Consider the following 23163-nt stretch of genomic DNA (forward strand, 5'->3'; position numbering starts at 1 on the left):
CTAATTTTATAAAGAAAATTATTTCAATTAAAGTAAAAATGCTTATATGAATCAGATAATTAAGCCAAATAGAAAATAATTATTTTGTAAATAGATTAGAGAATTGAGTTCAAGTATCACATAGCAAGACATTTTAAAAATAGTTTTAATCAGTGAGTTTTTAAAATAATTATTTAATTCTATAGTCTTAACATTGAAAAAGACCATTTAAAAAAAGATAATCAGAAAATTTATTTTTAACTCATTTTATAATTTTATGAACTCTCTTGAACTTTTGCAGTGTATTTAAGTTTAATGGCCTGAATAACTAATTACAAATGTAATTTGTGAGACCATAGGCATTACCTTGAGACATGAAAGAATATGTCAAATGTAATACCTAATACAAAAAAGGTAGATCATTTTCTATGAAGAAATAACATTCAGTATTAATTCCAAGTAATGGATTTCCAAATTTACCAGTTTAAACTCTCAAAAAATTCTAATTTTATAATTACAAGAGCATGTATTTCTATTATTGAACATGAGTTGAATTCATACAGGCAGATGAAATATTATAGTTTGATCATGTTATCATAAAGATTTATTTTAGATAAACTTTCAAAAACATATTTGTAGAAGATGTCAGAATAAATACTTGGTTTTCTTTATATCTCTCTCAAAATGCATTAGAACTCACTTTAACTATATATATTAAAGTGTTGAAATCTTTGTGCTTAGGCCATACCAGTATCCATTTAACCATATCAAATTCTAAAGAATACAAATATTATTTGCAACTATATGTCTCCCATCTCTTATTTTGAATCTTGATGCTCACATGCTCTGGAATGATATCTAAAAAAATAAACACATTGTTTTGTACATATATTTTTACATATCTTTTACCAGAAAAAGCCTCAGGATTATATGTAGCAGGGGTCAGCTTTGTGATCAAAGGCAATATTTTCTGAACTAACGGAAACTCGAAGTCTTTTAGGAAATCGAAAGTAAAAGAAATACGAGTTAAACAACTCACACGGCGAAAATCACGAGGAAGACGCTGCTCCTGGTCGCCCTTGTATCTACATCATCCAACTTCAGTCCCAGTGTACTATGCGTAGCATCAAGCTTCTTCCCATACTACTTTTTCTGGGAGAGATTTGTCTTCATACGGCTAAACTATTTGTTGAGAACTTTAAAAATAAGGATCAGAGAAAGACATAATGCCTGTCAGTTGCTTTAAATTATCCCCCCTCCTACTTCCTGCCATCTTAGATGTAAATCGTAAACCCTATATAACAGGAGCTGTCAATTTGCCTATTTTGCACTTAACAAAGGAGGTTTTTGCTGAAAGCCTTGCTCAGAGGTCCAGAATTTAACTATATACCATTGAGTTGCTACAATTAGTATGGGGTAATGTTAAATCTAACTAATTGAAATCACCCTTTAATAACAATTAGCTCAAAAAGCAAATGTGGTTTTCAAATCACTGCAAATGTTCTGACTTTGCTTGATAAAGAATGAAAGACCAAGGAAAAGTTTTCTCACTTGGCTGTTGCCTCTTTGATTTCCCTATTGTCTCCATCTGCTTCTTAGTGTGGGTTCTTGTTTCAATTTACTTGTTTCGGGCTTTCAGGTGGACTTCTCTGATGGCTGCTTCTTAGTGTGGGTTCTTGTTTCAATTTACTTGTTCAGGGCTTTCAGGTGGACTTCTCTGATGGCTGCTTCTTAGTGTGGGTTCTTGTTTCAATTTACTTGTTCAGGGCTTTCAGGTGGACTTCTCTGATGGCTGCTTCTTAGTGTGGGTTCTTGTTTCAATTTACTTGTTCAGGGCTTTCAGGTGGACTTCTCTGATGGCTGCTTCTTAGTGTGGGTTCTTGTTTCAATTTACTTGTTTCGGGCTTTCAGGTGGACTTCTCTGATGGCGTTATTCAGACGTGGACATCTTAGGGCCTCTTCCCTGCTCTGTCCCAGGATCCTTTCTTATCTCTTTGCTATTGCTCGTCATTCTGGACTGTTGGGCCTTCTCAACAACACCCACTTCACCTTTCTTTCATGGTCCTGCCTCTCCAGATCTGATTTCCAAAGTGAGATGTTGCTCTTCAAATCCTCCTTCCTTTCTCTCCCCAAAGACATTGACGTTCAGGTCCTTCTATTTCCACGAGTTTTCCTGTTAAACACAAAGGGACACAAAGAGAGGAAGGCGAACGAGCCACGGAGACGCTGCACATCAGACAACGCAGTTCCGGTCTCTTAACTCAGGTTCTGAGGTGGCAAACTGAAGCCGCTGTGTGCCCTCTGCTAAACAAAGCATGGCAGTGATTCTCAGATTACGAAGAAAGGACCCCTGACCCCTTGGTTGAATCCATTGGTTTCCTAGCTCCCTGGGGATTGCTTCTTCTCCAGTCCATTTCAAAGAGAGCCATTTAGTCATTCCTGAGCAGGGGACATGTCCTCTACTCTCTCCAATCCCTGCCCCTTCCCAGCTTTTTGTATACTACCAAGAAGAGTCCTATAGAATAAATATCTCCTTTCTCACACTCAAATCAATATTCGAGCATCTTCTTTCTGTTAACTCAGCAGCCCAGCTGCCAGTTTACTTGCAGACATAGAGTGAAACAACATGTGAAGATGATCATTTTAGGTACCATATATGCCCCTCTCCGTCTGGGCTTCCACTCCTGTTTCCATATGTTCACATTCTAATACAACGAAAGTATGAAGATGCGTTGAAGGCACTTTAAGAGTGTCTTCCCTTGGGAGGCCGAGGCAGGCGGATCACGAGGTCAAGAGATCGAGACCATCCTGGCCAACATGATGACACTCCTTCTCTACTAAAAATACAAAAATATTAGCCAGGCGTGGTGGCACGTGCCTGTGGTCCCAGCTACTCGGGAGGCTGAGGCGGAAGAATCACTTGAACTTGGGAGACGGAGGTTGCAGTGAGCCGAGATTGCGCCACTGCACTACTCCAGCCTGGGTAACAAGATCGAAACTCAGTCTCAAAAAAAAACAAAAACAAAAAAAAAAAAAAAAAAACAAAACAAAAAAAAAACACTATCGTCCGAACCCAGGATCTTCTGTGTGTAAATCGGACCTGATAATCGCTACACTGTGGAACCATATGCGAGGGGCACCTTCTCTGTGTGTACCAAGCTCACCTCATCTCTTGTGCCTTTACTGGTCACCTGTTGTACCACAACCACTGCTACTAACTTTCTCATTCCTTTTCCAGGGAGAAGAAGGTTCTTGAAACTTTTTGCCCATGGGGTAGCCAGAATCACTTGATATGTTTAGCTCCAGGGTTTCCAGTTTGACCTGCTGCTCCGGCCCTGGACTTCTCTAGACATCTGGGGGCCAAGGCTCCTGAAGGAAGTGATAATCAATGTCTTCCAGAGCTTTGGAACTTAACAAAATTGCTGTAGATCCCTTCCTCAGTAATGGCCTCTCTTTCTATACTGAGAAGTTTCATTTTTAAAATTAAAATAAAATAGGTAGATGGATGGATAGATGTATAAAACAAAAAGATAATATGAACTTTCTTGTCTCAGAGGAAAACTTGTATTCTTAAAAGTTCTGCAGGCAGAAGGACACTAGATCACAGTCACACGGCGTCCCCAACTCCCTTAGCCCATCACTTCCCTCACAAATGGATTAGGTATGGGCAGTGTGCAAGGTCAGCAGGTTGGCTAGGGTGGGCAAGGCAGAAAGAGAAGGAAAGACTCGTACAACGAAAGAAGAATAAATATCGCCAGGGAGTCAGGCACAACTCCTTTCCATCTGTAGCCCAAACCACAGTTAATCAAGTATTTTCTTGAAGAGAACGACTGTTAACGTGGAAAGGGACCTAAGAAAGCGTTTGTTGTCAGCATGGCGCACTGCAGGCCTTATCACAATCAGACCAAAAAGGTACCATTACAGAGCCAAAGGAGATCATCTCATTATATAGAATCCCTTCTTGTGCTTGTATGTTATTGGATATACCTGACGCTGTCAAAGCAAGGTGGAGGAAGCCTGACCGGTATTAAGAATACAGCTTGCTGTTGTTCAAAGAAGGACTATAGCAATTCTTCCTTTCCAGTGTTTTTATAATTTGGTTTAGAATCAGCCAAGATAAAACAAGAGAAGAGCTAGAAATCTCCCCTCCAAGAAGTTGGAATCAATATTTATTTTCTTGAAATATTTTGTCAATGTGATTATTAAGAGTTTCACTCAGAACTTTATGCATTTGACTATTTCCTCATAAAAAAGGGTCAGTGTGCCAATAAAGATAAATATATTCTATTTTCCTTTCGGTATTTTAATTCTCTCAACCACATCATAATACTCAAGAGCAAACTTTACCTGATATCCCTACAGCAATCCTAGTTCTAACGCTCCACAACAAAATCACCTGTGCAAATATGGGTGCACACTGTGTGTGTGTGTGTGTGTGCGCGCGCGCGTGTGTGTCAGAGTGAGACAGAGATTGTATTTCAGCACTGGCATGGGCATCTAAAAAGTTTTAGTCTTAATTACTCATTCTGTATGTTTGGTAGCGTCATTAACATTACAAAAGCAGTAAACTGGTATAGGTTTCAAACATGCAAACTTGTTAATAGTATTCTGCAGAGGAACAATGCCAGGATCAGAGAGAATACTTCTTGCTCCAAATACAGTTTTACATTTTCAAATATGATTTACTTTCTGGATTGCAGCCAGGCACATACCATTCACAAATACTTCAAGTAGGAGAAATAAAGTGGGTTGCTACTATAATTTGAAATTGCTGCTAACAGATTTTACATATCATCTACTTTTCTGCCATTGTCTTTCAGAAAATACAATTAAATCTTAATATTTCTGCATTTTAAGTCTTATTGTCAGCTTTGTCAGTGCTTGAAACAAAAGCATGTGTAAGTGGCTCCCTCTGGTGCTGCCATTAGTACTAGTTTTTCTATTCACAACATAGATGTAACCCAGATAAGCAGGAAAAAATAGGTAGAAGCCCTCATAACTGGAAATGTCTCTTGGGATACAATCCCACATGGAATAATGTTAGATAAGAGATGAGGGTTTTTTAATAGGGAGGTGAAGGAACAGATACTTAATATCTTCCTTGACCTTTTTTCCTCACCTCATATAGACCAAAGGAAATTGCAAAAGCTAAAAGAAAAGCCATGTTCACTAAACCCGAGCCAAAATCCCCCATTCTTGTTGCTGAATACTAATGACCTAAGAAAGTACTTAAGTACTACTTCTAATGAACCTCAACAGGGCCATCAGTCACCAGCCCAGTACTCCACTTGACCTGCGGCCTACATAGCAGTGATTAGAGCAAAAGTGGGATCATAAATAGTCTCTTCCAAGTGGCAACTGAGGGGTCCAGAACAGCACCTCTGAATGGCAGTGGTGGAGGAAGTTGGCACAACTTCCTTCTGTGGCTGTGATCCACAGTTCTCTCTGATGACCACTCTTTCAATGTAAGTCCTACTCACAGACAGCCAATGTTTAAAATTTAGACTCCGTAAGGGAATGATCTGACTTCTAGGTCAGACACCAGAGTGTACAGTCACGAGGATTAGTTTACAGCAATCTGCAGACTCTCCCATGTTGATCTCGTCCTCTTTCCTGCCCAAGAGGCTGCACATCTTCCCTGCTATATTTCTCTAAAGCACAGCATAGCCTCCACCACCAGCCGGAATGTTAATGCATTATCACTCTGTACACTGAGAAAACAAGTGACCATATGTAGCCTATGCCAGCGGAGCTGTAACTGTGAAGAACAATGGCTCTGAGTCAACAACAGAATTAAACTACTCCCTCTTGTGAAGCTCTTCTGAATATTTTAAGTGTTGCCTTGAAAGTGTGGGATTATGTGCAAGCATAAACATTAGCTTAATGCAATTTTTTGGTACAGAATATGCCAGAGTATAAAAATCAGAATTGAAACGCAGAAAATAACTTCGGGATAAATTTAATTTTTTTATGTGTGATTAAAACATGATTGAAGTGGCACACTTCATGTATAATTAAAGTTGCTTTGTAATTAAGAGATTTAAGCATGTATAGAAAATGATACAGCTTAGTTTGGAGATTGTACAAAGGCACCTATTAAATACTCACTCCCTAGCAAGCCTATGACTCAAATGTTTTCACATTCTAATGCTGATAGAGTCCTTGAATTTTTTAAAGCTGCCAATTTCACCATTTCTAAATGCTTCATCCCTTCTTCCATGTGCTAGTGAAATAAAAGCAGCCCGACCTCCCCTGCATTAGCAAAAACATGGATGTAGAACACTGTTTCTTAACTTCAAAAACTCTAGGTGAAAAAAGAAGGATCATCACAATTTGAGATAGTGTTTGACTCATTTTTGCCTTCTTCATTGTGCCTCGCACCATGTCCAAGCCAGTACTTCGAAAATATGTCGTAAATAGCTATTAGCAGGTAAGCAGAGTCTGCGTTTATATATGGATGGTTCTCGTGATAATGCAGACACTTCAGAACATTTTTGATGGGCCAGGCGAAAGTGCTATATTATTTTGTTTATTCCCATAACAGCCCTATGCTTCTTTGGAGTTTTAGAATAGCCGGGTGAAGGAATGACATTCAAAATAGACTAGCAGGACTACTCTCACGGTATTTTTTACTGACAGAAAAACTAAATCAAAGAAAGGTGAAGTCCACACAGAATCATGAATTTTAATACGAACTTAGCAGCAGTCCCACCTATTAAGCTAAAGAATAATGCAGAAAGAGTTCCCCCCGACCCTTATCTTGCTCACTTCTGTCGGCCCCTTTCCCAGACCCAAATTCCTCAATCTCCAACCCTCTCCAGAGATTGCCTCTTGGCCTCCCTAGTAAGCACCTGGCATAAACCTAGGCTTGTTCTCACTGGCAATGATCACGGCTTAAACAGATCTTCCTGGTCTTCCCCATCAGTGTTTGCCCTTTTTATGTTTTATTCTTTTTACCAAGTATCCCATGACGGGGGGAAATGTTCAAACTTATTCATACTAGAGTGTTGGTTGCTGATAGTTGGATTTAGAGGGCTTTTGCAACATTTCAGAAGCACAATGAAAAATTCTGAATTTGGGTTATGGATTCAGGTACAGAAGGATACCATGTAAAAGAGGTTGTTGACTGGATACAGGGGTCAAGAGACAGGAAATCAGGAGTTGGAAATGGGTGAAGGAAACAATATTCATGAAGATAAGCAAAAATTTATATATAAGGACTGATCGATAAATGCTAGATTTATTTTCCTGGTGGCCAGTGACATGTTTGCTAGTGTTTTTCCCACTTTCCCATCTGCAGAACATATGGAATATGAACAATTTTTCCAAGAAAAGTGATTGTTTCTTCTCAGGTTTTCTTATATCAATCATCCAACTATAATTTTCAATTAAATCACATAGATAAGCAGATAGAGATAGGTAGATAGATACACATTTACATACTGATATATACGTATACATATGGCAGTTTTGCAAATCTGAGCATAGCAGGATAAATAAAAGATATTGCAATGCTAAAGATGGCTCTTTATGCTCTTCCTATCTAACAGATTATTCCATTTCCAGTGACTGTATCTTCTTTCTCCCCTACAGCAGCACCATCCCCTGCTCTTATTTTTCTCAGATTCCTATGGTAGAGTGTCCCATGAGTGGGACACTGTTCTGTGAAATCTCAGGCTTCTCAGGAGTTCTAAAGGGACTGGTGAGGAAATGACATTCCAAACAGAATACCAGGACTATTCCCAGTGTATTTTGACTGGAAGAGTTGTAATGCACCTATTCTTGAGAAGTTATAGAGGCCACATTTATGGAGTCCTACAGAAAACACACTTATGCTCTTCTGAATGATTCCCTCCCTAATCTCCAGGTGCTCGTTATTCTAGCCACTGACTCCCAGGATGAGCTGCTGTTTTTAAGGAGAGTGGCTTCAAGGAGAGTCAGGAGGGAAGTATTGATTTTATGCAGAATTTAGTAGAAACAAAGGAATACATGTCTCTTGAAATTGCTCTTTAGACTTTAAAAATGTTAAAATGTTTTAAGTGATGGCGAGTATGACCAATGGGTGTTAAAAGGCAGATTAGCACCAAGTAGATTCCCTCTCCCTTAAGCAAATAGGCATTTTGTCTTGTAATCAGCAAATCTGGAGGGACTGCTTGGAGTACTATGTTGAAAAGGAGCATGGAAAAGAAGACATATTGTGTGAGGCAGAACGTTTCTAGTATTTCTTATGGAAAGAGTGCTTGGGTTAGAGAACCGTATGTAGGTAGGCTTGTGATAAGAACAATCTTCTCATTTGATGACAAGAATCAAATAATCTCAGCTGATTTTGTATCAACCAGTTACATGGATAGACATTCTCAGAAAGTCATACTTTCCATTTTAAATAATTTATTTTTAGTAGAAGCAAATTCTTCCTGATATGAGTAATATGAACCAATTTTTCTGAGAACTATTTATTTAAAATCAATGTATACTTGGTATTTCTAATCTGCAGAAGTCCTAAACCAAAATACTGAATGTAAAATAAGATGTATGATTTCAACAAGCATTTTTCTTTGCTTCCTACAGTGATACTTCTCAATGTGTGTGTTCACTTTTGAAAGAATCTAGAATGGCCAACTGCCTCTGCTGCCTGTCTTAGTCTTAATTTTTATTGCTTTTATGCAAGCAATGCTTGTCCTCTTCTCTACGTATGCATATCCTAATCTCTTTTAAATAACACCTCCTCCACTAAACCTTCTTACAAATATAACTCCCCTTTCCTTTATCATTTCTGGTGATTATTACCTATGCTTCTAAAATTCTAGTAATTATGTAATCATGTAACATATAAAAAATATATGGTGCTGATATATGTATTACTGCCCTTTAACCAAAACTGATGTATGAAGGCATTATGTGAAGATCAGGGTCCAGCTCTACCATTGCATAAACAAGCGAATCATTTTTTTTTTCTCTGGACTTCAGTTTTGTCACATGTAAATTAAGGAAGTCAGCCTATGTTATCTAAAACCCACTATGGCCCTTTCAGCTTTTCAGCTGGAAAGACCATTGGAAATTTATTAAAGTTTTTAGAAATAAATTATTCCTTTGTACAATATGTTTTACAAATCACCTTAGATCAAAAATTGTGATTTTTCCCATTTAGTCATAAAGATATGATTACAATATGAGTATAATCTCTGAACCCCATTTAATGGCTAAGACTCTGAGCCATTAAATAGTACTCCCAATCTTAAAAACTAGTATCTTGAATACTTTTCGTACGGAAAAAGTGACCCAACTAGAGGATAAAGATAATTTAATTCATAATTTTATAAAAACCTACTTACTTCAATAATACTATATGTTTTTGATATCTTAATCATATTGAGAGAATTTCAAGAATATCGAGCTGAAATAAAAAAAAAAATTTCTTCATGATCCATCAATCAACTCATTTTTCAAGCAAAGCAAGTAGGTGAGAAACAACACAGTGTTTTCTCTGTAGTGACTATAGCTACAATAAGAGAAAATAGAGTGGCACACCTCTGGAGAGCTTGTTATTCATCAGAAATTAAGTGCCCAGCTTTCTGACCACTTAAGAGCAGTGGCAATTTTCAAATACAATACAGGGAAGAAACACTGTTGTCTATGGAATTGCACAGGAAGAACTGTCAAGATGTATCCACAAACCAGCATCTGACTGATCCTGACTGATCCAACCATAAGCTTCTCTTCCTTTTACTCATATATATCAGTAGTATATGGTTCACTAATGAGACAATAAAAAAGGGAAACTTCATTTTTACCTGTCAGTTTTCTCTTGCTTCTTGCTGATGACTCGTTTTAAGCAGAACATTTATATATAGTGATATTTAATTCCTTGCATAAGTTTTCTTTGTTCTTGGTGGAAAATGCATTTTCTTCATGCCTCTTCCCACTTTCACATCCGCTATTTGGCTGTGATTTATTTAGTAATCTTTCTCATCCAGTATATTTGAGGAGAAGAGTTCCTAAATCCTAATTTTGTTCTACTGAATCTTCTGCATTGCTTTAACAGTTATTTTAAAGAACAAGTAAGCTATGTATGGACAAGTCTCTCAAGACATGTAAAATATTAAAGCCATACATGATACAATAAAAAAGTTATACAATATATGTTATATATTTTAAGCTTACCAGCTTAGAGTACATCCCTCCACTGTTATGTATTTATATGATACTAACTTAAAATGTATAATATATTATAATGGACTTTATTCATTTCTGATTATCTTTACCCCAAACAGATTTTAGAGCCAGGAAACATGTTAATTTTAATTAGTCCAACCACACACTTGAAACATGAGACAAAGCCTAGAGTGAAGGGATCATGAGAAATCACAGAGAGTTATTAGAGAGTATGCCCCACAGACATAGCTCTATTCATTCCTGGTCTAGTTCTGTTTGTTTTCATCCAACTATTACTTCTTAAGACTAGCTATATTTCATATATTGCATAATTGGAGGGCAAATAGAGGGAAAGAAGATAGAATTAGATTTGAATCATACTTTCTAAGAATTATGCAATAATTTCTCTTATCTAACTACTTGGGGATTATTAGTTCGGTTAATTGGTTATCATTATTGTATTAGTTTAAGAAATAAGGATACATGTAGAATTAAAGTTGCCGTATTTCATTAACTCTGACCTCTTTAACATATTTGAAATCAGGATGCGTTTTATAATTCCTTGTGGCCAAGCAGTAGTGGAGACATCATTTCCATAAACCATATATATGAAAATTGTTTCTATTCTTCTTATCATGACCAGACAACCACCACTCCTGACAGTTCAGGACAATTTAAGGAAGACATATGAGTTCTGGTTGTTGATTGAAAATATTCTGTTGTCACATTCTAGTAAAATCAACAAAACACCAGCTTCAAATTATTCAGAAGGTATCAGTTGCTTGGAACTAAATTCTGAAGACAATTGTGGAGCCCTTAAAAAATAGTGCAGCACCAACCCTTGCAGACTGTTTTCTCTGGAAAAACATGGATATGAATAAGTCAAAAAAATGATTCAGAAGAGATTCTGAATAGGATAATTTTTTTTAATTTCTTGTATTCTTTAAATTCTCAAACCAATGCATCTTGCTAATATTATATGTTTTATTCAGGTAAAAGATTGATATATGTTAAAAATTGATATTTGTCTAAAAGTCCTCTTTATAGAAATACAAAGTAAAAATTCTAAGTAGTCGGGAAGCATTGTGGAATTAATAAACTGGAGTGTTCTTTCCACGGTGTTCAGAAAATGCAGTGTCCTAGAATCAGTGCTTCTTGGTTTTGGAGCAAAAATATGGTTATCAAATATAATTAAACATTTAATTCCCTAGGAGCAAAATTTTTGGAGCAAAAAATATGGTTATTAAATATAATTAAACATTTAATTCCTTAGGAGAGGCTTCAGGAACTTGCAGTCCCTTAGACTCATTACTATGAACCATAGTGAATTCACAATGGATTTGTGAAATAAATCTTCTAAGCATCTACCTCTTAACTGAACTGTATCCAGAGAAGAGGGTTCAGGTAGATGCTTAGAAATCGTAGTCCCATGATGGTCTTCACCTGACACAGAAGTGACCAGCACAATATGGATCTATTTAAACTCTATTTCACCATATTTCCACCTTCAAATACATCTTCCATTGAAGGAGAAAGTAAAAGCATCTGTTCCTGACCCTAAACACAGATGGAGTTACTAATTATCATTTTAAGCTTGATTCAAAAATCAATTCCCCTGGAGCCAGTTCAGAGGTGGTTGCTGTGGTGTAAACAGCTCTAGGCATGGAGCCTGAAAATAGAGCATTGCCAATGGAATGATGAGATGCTCAGAAAGCACATTCTAACATACTGAAGGTAAGCCAAGAATCCAACATCCATCGCAAAAGTTGCTGTGAAACAGAGAGATATCAAACCCATTCTTTTCCTAGTTTATGTTTCTTTTACATTGTGACTTAGGATCCTTTATACTGGAGAAAGAGTTATTGCAATGAGGTTACTAGAATTCTAAAACTGGAGGGAAAAAAGTTGAGACACAATTGATATCAACTCACAGAGCAAAATAAATATAATGAGTTCAATTTATTTATATTTTATGTCACCTACACTGCCTTAGTTTCCCACCTGTCTGCAAACTACAATATGTATCTCCATAAAAATGACTCAAGCACAACTGCTGTCTCCTTTCCCTGAAACCCTATTTCACCATATTGTACCTATTGCTCCTCGCATGCCACAAATTCAGCAGTTTACCGAACATAATATCGTCCAATTTCTCTTTCCAAAAAAATAATTTGAAGGAGCTCTGATTAAAAAAGAAACTCCAAAACAATCAAATCTTGAAACAAAGTTAAAGTTCAAAAAGGAATCCAAATAATAAAGCAGAGTAAAAGAAGATTATTAAGGATATCTTTTTCAATTGAGCACAAAATTGGCTCTGAGCTTCCATGAAGTCAGGCAAAAGAATGAAAATAAAGCTTCCCTTGTTTACAAAAATGAGTCATAATGTTCAATGAGAGAGATGTTCACTGGTATGTGAGCTGAAAATTAGATCCCTCCCCTGAGCCCCTCAAGTAAATAAACCATTATCAGAAACAAAGAAGTAATTTTTATTTGTGCAAAGCATATATGAAGTCCTTCTTTATGAGAGTCACTGGCTAAAGGGATCAGTCATTTCTCATATTACCTATGAATTATGATGTTGAAATCATATGACAAACATAGATGAGGATATGTGATCTGTTTGTTAAGGGGGACATCCTCTGATTTAACTATGGTTTACATTATATGATAATATAAATAGGTAGACATTGAGAAGGCCGGGTTTCTAATTTAGACATGTAATGTAGTAAATTAGTATTTGTAATTTTATGCAGGACACATTCCTACATTTTCCAATTATTCAGTTTCTATTTAAAAAAAATCATGAAAGCATGCATTCTATATCAGAAGCATGCAGCCAGAAAGGTATACCATTTATATCAAGGATTTAAAGACCATATAATTATTTTTTCATGCATTTAATTTTCATATAGGCATTGTATATTTTAAGAGATTTGAAAAGGACAGGCATTTTGTTTGTGGAACTACCTGTTAGGAGCCCCAGTTAGTTATTGCCTTCTTCCTCCCAGTTAACAGAGCTCTGGCTTTTTATGTGATGCAGCAAAGACAGTGAAAACAGACCTCTCCTCCAGTCGTCTAGCGTCCGACCATGATTACCAAAAACAAGCGTACAATGCACTATCTCATTGCCAGTTATAAGTTAGGAGTGAAATGTGACATAGTTTCAGTCATTCAGGCATAAAGGGAAGTTTGCTGATATCTTCTGGGAAAAGTTTCCTTCTAGATAAAAAGAGACATATCCATGAGAAGATTGCTTTCTCATTTTTGCTTTGACTGGGGCTGTGAGAAGAGGTGATGTTTGGCTCTGTGATAACCATATTATCTTTTTTCCAAGATAAAGAGTCAAGAGATTTACAGTGAAGTTGTACCAGAGCCTTAACATCCTTGAACTCCTGTCCTGGATCAGCACACCTCCACAATCCTGGTTCTCTGAGATAATGAATATCTTTTCGTTAAAGCCTTTAATTGGGTACTCTGTTACTTTCAGGCAAAAGCATCCTAACAGGTACCATCTTTTATATTTCTATATTCTATTCAAAGCTGAGCAAAAGTTTGCATTCAACAAACTTAGAGAAAATATAAACAAGGGTAGGAAGAAAAAAGATTACAATCAATCAAACAAGATCATTGGCCATCCATAGCAATGTTAATATATCTTTGTAAGTCAGAATTATTTCCTATAATAGAATCCAATAGAACTTATTGGTAAGTAGATAAGCAATCCAATTTAAAGTTACTATAGTCCATGCTAACACATCTGTACAAGAATTCATTATTTTACCTACTGCCTGCACTAGCATGGGTTATCTTTCTAAATACAAGCGTTAGAAAGATTAAAACAACAAAGCTGCATTTTAATTTCCTTTGACATCTCTCACATGATCGATTACTAAATAATTTGTAAGTATCAATAGCAAACTTCATTGCTTTATTCAACAGACTGGAAGAGAAGGAATGCTGGCTGTAGAGAAAAAAATGTTATGAAGCATAATATGTTTCCCTTCTGCCCATTTATTTTCCAAGTAAAATATCATTGAAAGGAAAAATATCACAGTATTATCCTAGTTACTTAATTAACACTTAGCATGTGGAAAAACTATATCTACCCTCTTTGATGGCTGTTTATTTTGTGTTTACTCTTCCTCCTTTCTGAAGTATTTAGAAGAATTTTACATATTCATTCACTCTGCCATCATGGCAAACACTAAGTTTGCAAACCCAAAACCTCTCCCCTCCTTTTCTTGAATATTCTAATTTCGTTGAGGGTAGTAAAATGCCAAACTGAAAACCTATCTTCCAACCTCTCAGTTACCTAGAAGTAGCCAGTTGACACAGTCTGGCAGTGATAGGAGAACGGGAGGCTATGGGGAGAACGTTCACACCACAAAAGACGGACACGATGCTCAGAGGAGCCTTGTTTGGCCTCTTCCCCTTCTCTGCCTTCTTCTGATTTGTTTTTTAAATCTCATCATGTGTCCTCTGCTACTCATTAAGCAAAAATCCAAAAAATCCTCACCACCACCCTAATGCAGGATAAAAAAAGAAAAAGGGCTACGGGAGAGGAGGAAAGAGAGAATTTCCGTCCTTCTGATTTCAGAGCAACACTTCTCAACCTGGGACGCAATCTGACCTCTCAGAGACATGTGGCCGTGCCTAGAGATACTTGGGTAGTGATGATGAGGTGGAGGTGGGGTGTGGATAGAGGCCAAGGAGGCTGCTACACATCCCTATAATGCACAGTATACTCCCCCATAACAAAGGCAAATACTTATTCAGCCCACAATGACAACAGTGCCAAAGCTGAGAAATCCCGAGCTGGAATACTGATACCTTTCTCTCTCCCATTTTGGCCCCAAGCAGACACGACATGAGAGGCACATCAGTGACCTTGCGCCCATGAGAAGAAAGGTTCTGAGATCATAGAAGAAACCTTAATTAAATGCTTGAGCAACTATCTTCTCCTGACTGTTTCTTATGTGAGATAGATAAAGCTTTATTTGCTTAATCCACTGTTAGCCAAGTTTTCTGTTACTTCACAGCCAAATACATTGATAAATAATACATTCACTATTCATTGATGGTAGACTTTATGTTCTGACACGATGCTAAGCTAGCATTTCTGAAGGACATGATAAATCAGGCATGGCTTTTGACCTCTGGCAATTCACTGTGCAGTGAGAAAGCCAATCATCAGAAGTGTGAAAGGTGGGCTACTCCCGGCATAAATAATGTGCTGTGGGAGCTCAGAGTAAGGGTTCAGGAAGGAAGGAGCACGATGGAGGAAAGACCACCCAAGGAATGAAAATGTCTTCCTGTCCTGTCATTGGTGTATATTTGGCTAACCTATCGCTGGTGTATATGGGTGGGATAGGGAGGCAGGGAATGGACCAATGAAGAAAGATGAGCATAAACAAACCACAAAATCCTAAAATGGTATGTAGTGTTGGGGAAAATAGTCAGTAAGAGTCTTGTGAATGGACTAAAGAGTAAATTTAGAAGGACAGCCAGGAGGAGGGTGTTTTGATCTACATAAGGAAGTTGAAGAATGAACTGTGAAAAGCATTGAATGTCATTAGGGTTGTGGACTTTAGCACGTAATCTATAAGGAACCACTGGCCAATGTTACTAAGACATCTACAAGGCCAGACCTATGTTTCAGAGATGATAAGTCTGGATGACTGGACTTTGGTGATTCTATTTACAAATGATTAAAACATCACTAAAAAATCTTATCTTCCTATTGACAATCCAATAAGATGAAAACAGACTGCAAACTTCACTTCAAAAAATAAATCTTTAAAACATGGCAAAGGTATATGTTAAACAAATGCAGGTTCTAATATTACCGCTAATTCTGTGTTTTGCTTATAAAAACTACAAATTAGTTTGGTAATTTTTGAAATAACTCCTTTGTGTAAAAATAATAAAGAATTATCGAGATAAACCATTAGTACATTAAAAACTGTTTCAACACATGGAAACCCAGAAAGATATGTGTCACTCATAGCTATATCTGTATTACTATTGTCTCAAAAAAAGTTACCAATAACATTCAAATTTATGTGAAATATTTTAGGAAAAAACCTCAGATCTTACATTTATCACTGTATTTTCCAGTTCTAGCTACTTTATCAGCCTATAAAGAAAACCCCAAATGGCTAAATTAATGGAATTTTAAGGGATATGCAGATCCTGCCCCTGGATAGCCATGTGAAAACAGTAGAAGTGGAATAAAATATAAGAATTTCAGAGTTGGAAGAGACTTTAGAGAGTGATCCAAGAAAGTCATCCAGGGAGGCACAGGGTCATCAGGCCTTTTTCCAACTCCCTGCAAATGAAACCAGTGGAGTTCTCAGCCTACCTTCTGTAAGTGTGTATTTCACCTTCAACTTCAAAGCCATTCAAACATTTATGTTTGAAAATCTGTTATTACTAAATAGAAGTGGAAAATTTCACAAAATCAAACTCCACTGAGGGAATAAAGAAAAGATCGACAGCAAGTACTTCGGGGGTGAAAGAAGGAAGACAATGGGAAGGAGGGGAACTAAAGAAGCTTTTCTTACCCCACACTACTGGAACTTAGTAGAATCTGCTCAAAGATTGACTCCCTCAATTTCTGCTTATGTTAAGAGGATTGGGAAGACTAACTGCACAATAGCAGGCTTACAGAAAACAGTTACTTCTTTTAATCAAACCATGTAATCAGAAGGCCTGAGTAATGATTAACTTCCACTTTCTCTGTGAATCACTCAATCACTCTGCAGTGCAAGTAGACTTAGATTCATTCTGTGCCAAAGGCACAGTAAATTTAATGTTTGTGCCTTTAACATTTAATATTTTAAATACATGCACGGCCCTTGCTTATGAGCTCATTTCAAAAACCTTGTTTTCTGCTAGGTTACAATGGCTGATGGAAATGCTGAGACATTTTATAGGTTTTACACTCAAACAAAGGTACATATACCCTTTCTCAGTGACATTTTAATATCTATGATCCTATTAATAATTGAGCACAATTAATTGTGAGAAATGCATTAAGATCCTGTAATTTTCATGTACAGCGTGACAACTCAATTGATTTAAGCAAAAATTGTCTACCGGAGTTTAAGTATAAAAAGAGGGCACATGAGTATTTATTAACTACCTATGAAAATGCAGAGTAACAGATACAGGGTTAACTATCCGAATTCATGTTTCCCAAGTCCTGCATGTACCACTATGGCCCTGGAAATGCAAAAAGAAATAGTACCTTTGTGGAGGCCAACTGTTCGTGATTTAGAATTATCAGAAATGAATCAAATATCGGACACGTCATATCCCTCATCTCTGTAACACACTAACAACCTCCTCTGGAAGAAATGATTCCCAATGCAAAATCTCAACCTCAATCATTTTAAATTCAGGTGGTTTTCCATTTCTACTCACAAGGCGTTTTGTGTTGAGGCGGGCAGGAGTCGGTGGAGAACGGTTTAAATGTTTGGAATACCTTCTCTTCCCAGGAGAGTTTATTGCCCAATAACGCATAATCTATTAGTTGCTCAACGCGGGGGGTCTAGGGAGTGACATCTTGACTGGAGCCACACAGCTCTGAACACCACCTCGCAGGCAACGTTGCGGGGAAGGAGAGCAACTTTCTCCGCCCTGTCAAACTAACCGGCGGAACCAGCCCCCGAACTCGCCGGAGGGCCGGGCAGAGCCGAAGGCTGCAGGCAGCTCCCCTGCGCTCCGCCGCGGGCTCAGGCCAGGGCTTTCTTCTGGAGGCGGCGTTGCTCCTCCACCCGCTCAGCCTCCGCGCGGCGCCGGGAAACCCTCCCCGCTCTCCGGTCGTCCGCTCCTGGTTTCGTGTGTACCTCTCGGCCGGGTTCCATGCCGCCGGTCTCCGCGGTCCCAGGGCACCGCTCTAGGGCCAAGCGCCGCAGTGACCGCGGCGCCGCTCGAAGGCTCCGGAGGCGACCGCACTCCGCCCGGGCTCCGGCGCGCGCGCTGGCGCCCTGCTCCCGGGTCTCCCCCGGCCTCGCATGCCCCTCTCCGGCCCGCCTCCCCGGCCGGCTCCCCTCACGCCGGCTCCGCGCGCTCGGCGCCGGCCGCCCGGGCGCGCTCCCCGCGCGGCGCCTGCTCCCCGGCTCCCAGCCGCGGCGCCCCCCGCCCGCCCGCAGGCCGAGACTCGGGACTGCAGGGTCGGCCCGCGGCGGGGAGGCGGGCAGGGGCGGCGGGAAGAGCCGGGGCCGGCGGGGAGCCGCGGGTGGGGGCGCCGAGGGGGCCCGGAGCGTGAGCCCGAGAAACAAGAAGGCGCATCTGCTCCGAAGACGCGGGTGAAGAAAGGACAGAGCGGGCAGGAGCGGCGTGGGGGAGAGAACGCCCACCGGGGGGGTGGGCGAAGCGGGCAGTTCACTGGCTGCCAGGGCCGGGGATGCCGCGCGGAGGACGGGGGAGGGAGACGGGAGGGGACGTCCCCAGCTCGCCCAGAAGGTCAGGTCTGAAACCCGCGCCCCCTGGACGGGGGAGTTACACAGCTACTGGCCATGGTGTCAAAGGTGGGTGTAAAAGGAAATTTGGGGTCGTGTACTCATTGAGACACGGCTTCGTCTCGCTCAACTCTGGTAAATTACCCTCCAAGTCAAATGAATTGGCTTCATGCAGAAACGGAAGCCCAATCTCCGCTGTGGACTCCTCCAGAGGTACTGGTTTTGGTTTGTTTGCTGGTTATCTATCCATATATATATATATATATATATATATATATATATTTTAAAAACGCGTTGGGAGGTTCCATGAACCCCAACGCTGAAAAAAAAAAAACACCCAGTTTATCAAAGTTCATTATTTTTTATTGCTTTTATTTTCATCAGAGGATAGGGTGAGGGACTGGCACCTGCAAATGTTTAAAACACTTATTTAGGTAGCATTATTTTTTATAAAGGACAAAATTTCATTTCGTAAAACCGCCAGCAAGGCGATTGGAAAACTCAAGTTACTCGCCTGGGAAACAGAGACGCATTTAAACTCTAATAGACGATTACACCTTCAGCACCCCCCACCCCCACCCCAAAGGGATTGGAAAAGGGTCCAGTTTACAGAAGAGGGGGAGCGGAGAAGGGTGGGTGGAAGGTGGGGAAGGCGAAGGAGAGGCAGGGAGTAGGAAGTTCTCGGCAATCCCCAGGATTAAGGTAAACGCCGGAGCTCGGCGGACGCAGGAAGCTCCCTTACCTTTCTCTCTAAGCCCCGTTTGCACCTGATCTGCAACCATAAATACTTCGTGGTGCTTAGTGTGCAGCCAAACGATGGCCGAATGTTAAACAATTCTTCGCGTTCCCTCCCCCTTTTAAAAAATAGGCTCAGAAGAATGTTAATAGTGTTCTTGTTATCCATCGACTCCAAAACATTCCGCTTCGTGGGGAGGAGAGACGAAAACCAGGCGCTTGGGCACGCGTATATGTATTTATATATTATGCGGTCGGTATATAAACATATATACGTTTCCTGCATGTAAATCCAAAAAGAAAAGCACCACAGATGCTTCTGTAAGCGGGAGGGGACAGCGAAGAGCAAAACTTGGCAAGCCAAACGTATCCAGAGATTTCGTACCAGGAGCCACCTGCTTCAGTATGCAGAATTTCCGAGAAGATTTGGAGGGAGAAGGAAACAAAAAATTAAAAATGAAATACCCAAAACACACACTGGAAACTGGTGTCTACCTATGAAGCTTGGAAACAGAGGATGAGAAGATCTCCCGGGGCCACAGATCCTCAGCTAAGTGAGCAACCGCCTCCGAAACCCGCAGGCGGGGAGGCGGCTGCAGTTGCGTCCCCCGCCCGGGTCCCCGCCGCCGCCGCCGCCGCTACCTGTAGACACGCGCGCACACACGCACACGCGCGCACCCTCCGCCACCTTCGCTCACTCCGCGGCGGCGCGGGGCGCCGGAGCCGGAACCCAGCCGGACCCCCCTCCGGACCCCGGCCTGCCGCTCAGAGCCCGACTCCCTTCCCCGCCCCGTGCGCTGCACAGCGCCCCCTCCCCGCGCGCCCGCCCGGCGGTCCGAGGCGCGATCTCGGCGCGGGCGGGGGCTCCGGGGCGCGGGCCGGCGCGGGGCTGGCGGCGGTCCCTCCCTTCGCGAGTTCCGCCCGCCCCCCGCGCTCCGCCCGCGGCCGCCGAGCGCGCTCCGCCCGCGGCGGCGGGAGGGGCGCCCGGCCCCGGGAGTCACGTGGGGCGTTCGCCGACCCGCGCGGAGCGGCGTGAGAGTAAAGCCGCGCGGCCGCCCCGGCGCGAGGCCTCGGACGCTCGGAGTTTCTGTTCCCGGCGTCGTCGTGCTCCGGTTCCAGGCGTTTTCGTCTCGGCTGCGGAGAGCGCGGAGCTGGAGGCCTCAGCCTTCCACTGAGTCTCTTCTCCCCGCCCCCGCAAAACCCCCGCTTTTGGTAAACCTCTTGCCACCGAACTGCCCTCTCTTCCCTCCGCTTCCTCTAGCTAGAGGCAGAGTCATCTCCGAGTTGAAGCGTTCGTTGGCTGGAGCCCGTGGGTGCGAGCGGTGCCAACGCAACGCCGCTGCCTTTGGCCTCCCCCTCCTGGCTGTGCCCACCGCTGCTGCCGCTGGATAGGCGATTGAAAAAACGCCAATAATCATAGCTAATCATTGTTGGCTTTGGGGAGGCCGTGACTCACTCTAGCACATTGTTTGCACCTACCCGCCTCCCACTAGCCTCTCTGTGTGAATTTTTAAATGCAAGCGAGTTGGAAGATAGGGCGCTACCTACAGAACCACTAAGTTAACTGCCACCTGTAATAATCATAACCCCAAAAGGAAAACCCAGCAGGAGGAAATCGCCGTGAGAAATAAGTGACGCGTGAGCTAGCGTATTCTAGTGACAAGTGATACGTGTATGGCTATTTGAGATTAGTGTTAAAAACTGCTTAATGACATTTTTGGCAATATGTGGTATCTATAACCTGGAAGTCATTAGTGATTTTTCTTACTGTTTAAGAGTTTGCTTCGTATTTCTCAGTCTCATGTATGTATGCTTTAATCTCTACAATTCAAGTAAAAAAAAAAAAAAAAAAGGAACTTTAACTTTAACATTTAGCCTGCAGTGGCCCTGAAGGATTACTCATTCATTCATTAATAACAGTAAGTTAGAAACCAAGATTCTACCATTTCTGATCTGATTTTTTTTTTTTCAACAGTCTTAAATAGGACATATTCCTTTGGCCTGAAGAGAATTCAGTACCACATTTTCTTGATGACGTTTTAGAATCCAATCTATCGTGTTTTTTTTTTTGTTTTGTTTTGTTTTTTTAAGTAACTTTTAGGCTTTATGTTGACAAATCCAGCAGATTTCATAATGCTCCCAAGGAAGTGAAGTTCCATTCTACGTTGAAACATGTATCTGATTCTTGGTAACAGGACTACCATGCCCAACTTGCACAAGTTTGTCTAACTTGACAACCTGAACCCTTTGAAATTTGTCTGGAATTTCCTAAGAAAGTTGAGAAATAAGTATCAATTTCAGTATTTGTGAAAGTACCTAAATGAGTCCTGTTAATTTTCAGGAGACTACATAATTAACTTGATATAGGATATGATTTTGACAAGTGAAAAATAAAACTTTTTAAAAGGAAATAAGGATGATCCTATAAAGTTTTCCATTATAATTTATATAATGTGTTTTATATACTCTCTTGTATCCCAAGGCCGTGGGCACCACCTTCTAACCGTATTTGCTGAGGTTAATATCAGAATCCTAAAGGTAATAACTAAGCATTTTTCACTCCCAATATTTGGCATTTATAGTATGAGGTTAATTTTAAATAGGTTCTGTTGTGGGTTATTTTCATTATTATTTCCACGGCTACACTTTATCAGTCAGGCATTATTATCTCATTCCTATAAGTTAGTTTTACAAAAAGCCTAAGCATTTTAACAAAACGAATTGTCACACAAACTGCATTTATCACAATCTATAAATACAACCGAATAAGCCAAACCTCCTTGCTCATTTTTCCCCCACCATCCCAATCAACCCCTCTTAAGGAAATAAACCCATTCCCCCACCATTTGCTCTCAAAAGCAATTACATGGCAAGTTTTGTTTTTTACTTTATTTTTGTTGTTGTTGATATGTAGTTAAGGGCTGGGACTCTGGAATCAGATTGCCTGAGTTTGAATCCTGGATTGACATTTAATTTGTTATTGCCTGGTACATGTCACTTAATCTCTTTAAACTTTGAATTTCACCTCTGCAAGATGGAGATAACAATGGTACCTACCTTGTGTAATTGTTGTAAGGATTATCCAAAATAATGCATGTACAGCACTTGGCACACAAATTACATAATTCTTCAGTGTTTCTATTTTTAGTATCTTCATGATATGTTTCCTCTTCTGATTCAAACAGCAACACAGGTGTGGGTGCATGTTTGTGTCTGGATATTTGAGATTAGTGTTAAAAACTGATAATGACATTTGTGGGCAATATATAGTATCTATAACCTGGAAGTCATTAATGATTTTAGAGTAATTCCTAGGTCCTTCCTGCCTTTTGTTTTTCTTATGGTATATTTGTCTTTTATTAACTAACTTTAATATTAGACTAACATATTAAATGCGAATCATGGCATAGAAAAGAAGACATTCACCATGTGAATAAGTGATGAAGGCATCAATAAAATACAGAAGATTTGATCCAACTGACATTGAAAATCATGAGGCCTTCTAGATTGCGACATTAACTGTGCTTGTGTGTACTGCCTTTCACCACGTCAAGCGTTGTTTGAAATGAATACTGTAACTCTGGAAAGTCAAACACATATAAAAACTCTATGAATCTTGCCTACCCATGTCGCCTCCTTTATACATTTGGAAGGAGACTTCAATATAGCAAATAGAGTATTAGCATTTTCTGAAAATATTTGCTGAAAAGAATCTCAGTATGCAAATAAATCTATTGAGTGAGAATAGGGGAAAAATCACTAGTGAAGTAGAGAAATCAAGTTGATAAGCATGTATCTATTACCTAATATTGTGATATTACAATTTATTTTT

General features: G+C 40.1%; 1 protein-coding gene across 3 annotated transcripts in view; it reads right to left on the minus strand.

The window, feature by feature from the left end:
• Positions 1-20095, minus strand: part of NLGN1 (neuroligin 1) — an 884758-nt gene extending 864663 nt beyond the window's left edge. The window contains exon 1 of one of the 3 annotated variants that reach the window (XM_074405424.1): positions 19339-20095. The gene's annotated coding sequence lies outside the window, so the exon portion shown is untranslated. Of the gene's footprint in view, positions 1-17556; positions 18156-19338 lie in introns of those variants that run through there. The other 2 variants (XM_074405425.1, XM_074405423.1) reach the window with 2 other exon arrangements.
• Between the last annotated feature and the right edge of the window lie 3068 nt (positions 20096-23163).

The sequence above is a fragment of the Saimiri boliviensis genome, chromosome 9, assembly GCF_048565385.1.
Source record: "Saimiri boliviensis isolate mSaiBol1 chromosome 9, mSaiBol1.pri, whole genome shotgun sequence".
Classification (NCBI taxonomy): Eukaryota; Metazoa; Chordata; class Mammalia; order Primates; family Cebidae; genus Saimiri; species Saimiri boliviensis.